At 40.6% G+C, this 5,701-nt stretch overlaps 1 pseudogene; it reads right to left on the reverse strand.

Moving 5' to 3' along the window:
• Positions 1–2,126: 2,126 nt before the first annotated feature.
• On the reverse strand, positions 2,127–3,108 carry Npm1-ps16 (nucleophosmin 1, pseudogene 16; annotated as a pseudogene).
• Between the last annotated feature and the right edge of the window lie 2,593 nt (positions 3,109–5,701).

Raw genomic sequence — 5,701 nt, forward strand, 5'->3', positions numbered from 1 at the left:
TCTTCCTTCCAGTCACTGTGCCTCCTTGTCCCTAAAATTTTATTCTTGTGGCTAAAATTTTATGAGGTTAGAAAGATTCCTTCAGCCCTTTTGAAATTAGAACTTCCCAGCTAAAAGGCAGGCAGCATTAAGCTTCTATAAGCCCACTTCTAGTATCTCCAGACTCACCTTGTATCATTGTTCCCTCGGGGAATACCAGGCACTTTAAAGCGACAACTATGTGTGACAGTAGGAACAATAGTTTGTAGAAGAAACTACCTTCATCCATGGCATTTATACTGCTTAGGATTTATTAGAACGTAAAGGAGCCCTCATTGTCTGTGGAGGACACATTCAGGAATCTCTGTGTATGTCTGAGACTCTAGACAGAAAGAACACAATATATATTGTACCTCATGGTTCAAATTATAAATTCGGCATTTAAAAGTCAAACCAATCATCCCAGAAAAACTGTAACAACATACTAAAATGAAACTCATTTAAATATTCTTGCTCTAGATATATGTATATATGCATATGTGCATGCACATGTGTGCACACATTCATGTGTGCATGTGTGCATGCACACAGACACACACGTGTGCGCGCATACACACACACACACACACACACACACACACACACTGGCGTGTACTTATACAGAGCTTCTCCTTTCTGTCTTTGGACTGCACCCATGGAAAATACGCTGTAGATAAGGGGTGGCTAGAAAGGAGAAATGAAAAGGCTGCCTAGGTTCTCAACCTCTGTAGAAGTATCCACCCCAGAATACCAGGCCTAAGACAGCACAGCACACTGGTACTGTGCTCGTGTCTTCTTCCTTTTCATCCTGCCTTAACACCAAGTACTTGAAACCTTCATTCCTCTTGGCAGAAAAATGCATCCAAACTATTCTTGATCCCTCTCCTTATGTCTTCCTCCCTCGATTTAAAAATAAATCTTTTGTTCCCTAGGTTTGGAGGTGGCAAGAGAACACTCTTAAAATAGTAAAGTGAGTGAATGGTTGATGTTCAGAAACTTTCAAACATCTTAAGACTATAGACACTGTGAAAATGCTATTCTAATGATCATAAAATTATGCCTCAGTGTACTCGTTGAAGGAAGAAGACATTGTCTTTATTTTTAACCACAAAAGCTGATGAACTACGAGGCTTCTTCCATGTAGAGAATATTTTCTTTTCTTTTCAAGTTTATTTTTTTGCCTTATTGTGTATATTGTGCGTATGTGTGTATGTATGCATGTGTGTGGTGTTATATGTATATATGGTATATGCACATTATTGTATAGGTATATGGACCCATACAGGTACACATTAAGATCAGACTAAGAAATCATTCTCTATAGCTCTCTGATATTTTCTCTTGAAACAGGGCTCTCACTGAACCAAAAATTTTACCATTTCAGACTGACTAACTGACCAATAAGCTCCAGAAATCTGATCGTCTCTACCCTTCAACACTAGGGTTTACAAGCACACACGGCCATGCCTGGACATTTCTATGGGCGTTTGGGATTCACACTCAGAAACTCACAATTTCATCCCAAGGATTCTCACCCACAAAGCTGTCCTGGAAAACCCATTTCTACCTTAACTCTCTATTGTCCTCTACATGTGTCACATGCATTGACAAGTTAGAACAGAATAGAGACATGGGGATGGGGGAGAAATGGGGTAGAGAGGAGAAGAAAGGAAGGAAAGACAAAAGAAGAGAGGAGGGATTGAGGGAAGAAGGATGGGGCAGGACACATAGAGAACAGAATTTGCTAAAATGAGAAGTCTAAATGACTATTGTGTCTGAAAGGTCCAACATTCTTATGTTGCAACCCAAAGAAATTGGTGTGATAAATTCTAGGCCAATTCCAAAAGCCTGGAAACCCAGGTGTCTGTTTCATATTTTTTATTAAAATACTGAGTTTATTTCACATGTATATTTTTGTCTCCCTACCATTCCCACATCTGACCACCACTACTACTATGTCCTATCATAACATTCCATACATACTTAAAACCAAGTAAAGGGTGGAGTTCCATCCTTGAAAACTAAACAGGCATTTTAGACTACACATTCTTGGCAATTGAACCTGGACAACATTTATCAAACACAGTAGGGAAAGTTCTCACTTTGCTTTATGAAAAGGACAGCCAGATAGCAATTATTACAGAAACAAAGTAAGACAGAATTATTTCAAACTGTTTAAACCATTTTTTTAAAAGAGACTTCCTCCACTGCCAGAGGTCTTGAATAGCCTCCTGGTCAGTCATCCGGAAACAATGCTTCACATAATTAATGAACTTGGTTTCCACTTTGGCAAGAGAACCACCTTTTTCTATACTTGCTTGCATTTTTGCCTTAATGTCTTCTACAGAACTAGGTCCTTTGGGTGTTTTGGGAGTTTTTTCCTGTTTTTGAAGGACTCTTGACCCTTTGATCTTGGTGTTGATGGTTTTAAATCTTTCCCATTTTGGTTTGATTTTTGTACATTTTTGGCTGGGGTATCTCGTACAGATTTCTTCACTGGAAACTTTTCTTCAGTTTCCTCTTTATCAAAACCATCATCATCTTCTTTTTCATTGTCCTGATCATCTTCATCATCCTCATCATCATCTTTATCAAGTTTTACTTTTTTTCTGTGGGACTTTGTTACCACCTCCGGGAGCAGATTTCTTTCCACACATGCCTAACAGTTTTACATCTTCCTCGTCTTCGTCTTCTGACTCTGAGTCTTCCTCTACAGCTACTAGGTGCTGTCCAATACTGTGCACAGGCCCTGAACCACACTTCAACCTTAAGACCACAGGTAGTGTAATTTCGAAGCCCCCAAGGAAACTGTGGTTGTACAGACATTTTCAAAGTTGCCAGTGTTACTTTAATTGGGCTGCCTTCATAGTTCATTGCTTCTGCCTCTACGATGTGTAACTCATCTTTTGCCCCTGCTCCTAAACTGACCGTTCTTAATGATAACCAGTGCTCATTTTCATCATTATCCACTTTAGAGTGATACTCTTTGTAAGCCTTTAGTTCACAACTGAAAAGGTAGTTCTGAGGCCTAAGAGGGCTCATGTCCATGTCCATCGAGTCTTCCATTAGGTGGAGGCTCGCACTTCAGTGTGAGAGAAGTCAGACAGAAAACAACTGCCTACTGTCGCACTTTTAGTATTGTAATCTTCATGAGGAAGGATTTTTTAGGACAAGATAAAAGACTGTTACAAAAGGGGAGTCACTTAATATGCTTACATGATAGGGGCTGGGTAGTTCAACATCAGACATATGAACACCAGAGAAGCTGAGAAGGTTGTAGATGCTGAACTTTTTTTTTTTATTAGCTTGAGTATTTCTTATATACATTTCGAGTGTTATTCCCTTTCCCGGTTTCCAGGCAAACATCCCCCTTCCCCCTCCCCTTCCTTATGGGTGTTCCCCTCCCAACCCTCCCCCTATTGCCACCCTCCCCCCACCAGTCTAGTTCACTGGGGGTTCAGTCTTAGCAGGACCCAGGGCTTCCCCTTCCACTGGTGCTCTTACTAGGATATTCATTGCTACCTATGAGGTCAGAGTCCAGGGTCAATCCATGTATAGTCTTTAGGTAGTGGCTTAGTCCCTGGAAGCTCTGGTTGCTTGGCATTGTTGTACATATGGGGTCTCGAGCCCCTTCAAGCTCTTCCAGTTCTTTCTCTGATTCCTTCAACGGGGGTCCTATTCTCAGTTCAGTGGTTTGCTGCTGGCCTTCGCCTCTGTATTTGCTGTATTCTGGCTGTGTCTCTCAGGAGCGATCTACATCCGGTACCTGTCGGTCTGCACTTCTTTGCTTCATCCATCTTGTCTAATTGGGTGGCTGTATATGTATGGGCCACATGTGGGGCAGGCTCTGAATGGGTGTTACTTCAGTCTCTGTTTTAATCTTTCCCTCTCTCTTCCCTGCCAAGGGTATTCTTGTTCCCCTTTTAAAGAAGGCGTGAAACATTCACATTTTGATCATCCATCTTGAGTTTCATTTGTTCTAGGCATCTAGGGTAATTCAAGCATTTGGGCTAATAGCCACTTATCAATGAGTGCATACCATGTATGTCTTTCTGTGATTGGGTTAGCTCACTCAGGATAATATTTTCCAGTTCCAACCATTTGCCTACGAATTTCATAAAGCCGTTGTTTTTGATAGCTGAGTAATATTCCATTGTGTAGATGTACCACATTTTCTGTATCCATTCCTCTGTTGAAGGGCATCTGGGTTCTTTCCAGCTTCTGGCTATTATAAATAAGGCTGCAATGAACATAGTGGAGCATGTGTCTTTTTTATATGTTGGGGCATCTTTTGGGTATATGCCCAAAAGAGGTATAGCTGGATCCTCAGGCAGTTCAATGTCCAATTTTCTGAGGAACCTCCAGACTGATTTCCAGAAAGGTTGTACCAGTCTGCAATCTCACCAACAATGGAGTAGTGTTCCTCTTTCTCTGCATCCTCGCCAGCATCTGCTGTCACCTGAGTTTTTGATCTTAGCCATTCTCACTGGTGTGAGGTGAAATCTCAGGGTTGTTTTGATTTGCATTTCCCTTATGACTAAAGATGTTGAACATTTCTTTAGGTGTTTCTCAGCCATTCGGCATTCCTCAGCTGTGAATTCTTTGTTTAGCTCTGAACCCCATTTTTAATAGGGTTATTTGTCTCCCTGCGGTCTAACTTCTTGAGTTCTTTGTATATTTTGGATATAAGGCCTCTATCTGTTGTAGGATTAGTAAAGATCTTTTCCCAATCTGTTGGTTGCCGTTTTGTCCTAACCACAGTGTCCTTTGCCTTACAGAAGCTTTGCAGTTTTATGAGATCCCATTTGTTGATTCTTGATCTTAGAGCATAAGCCATTGGTGTTTTGTTCAGGAAATTTTTTCCAGTGCCCATGTGTTCCAGATGCTTCCCTAGTTTTTCTTCTATTAGGTTGAGTGTGTCTGGTTTGATGTGGAGGTCCTTCATCCACTTGGACTTAAGCTTTGTACAGGGTGATAAGCATGGATCGATCTGCATTCTTCTACATATTGACCTCCAGTTGAACCAGCACCATTTGCTGAAAATGCTATCTTTTTTCCATTTGATGGTTTTGGCTCCTTTGTCAAAAATCAAGTGACCATAGGTGTGTGGGTTCATTTCTGGGTCTTCAATTCTATTCCATTGGTCTATCTGTCTGTCTCTGTACCAATACCATGCAGTTTTTATCACTATTGCTCTGTAATACTGCTTGAGTTCAGGGATAGTGATTCCCCCTGAAGTCCTTTTATTGTTGAGGATAGCTTTAGCTATCCTGGGTTTTTTGTTATTCCAGATGAATTTGCAAATTGTTCTGTCTAACTCTTTGAAGAATTGGACTGGTATTTAATGGGGATTGCATTGAATCTGTAGATCGCTTTTGGTAAAATGGCCATTTTTACTATATCGATCCTGCCAATCCATGAGCATGGGAGATCTTTCCATCTTCTAAGGTCTTCTTCAATTTCTTTCTTCAGTGTCTTGAAGTTCTTATTGTACAGATCTTTTACTAGCTTGGTTAAAGTCACACCGAGGTACTTTATATTATTTGGGTCTATTATGAAGGGTGTCGTTTCCCTAATTTCTTTCTCGGCTTGTTTCTCTTTTGTGTAGAGGAAGGCTACTGATTTATTTGAGTTAATTTTATACCCAGCAACTTTTCTGAAGTTGTTTATCAGCTTTAGTAGT

Source organism: Rattus norvegicus, chromosome 17, assembly GCF_021556685.1.
Source record: "Rattus norvegicus strain SHRSP/BbbUtx chromosome 17, alternate assembly SHRSP_T2T, whole genome shotgun sequence".
Lineage (NCBI taxonomy): Eukaryota > Metazoa > Chordata > Mammalia > Rodentia > Muridae > Rattus > Rattus norvegicus.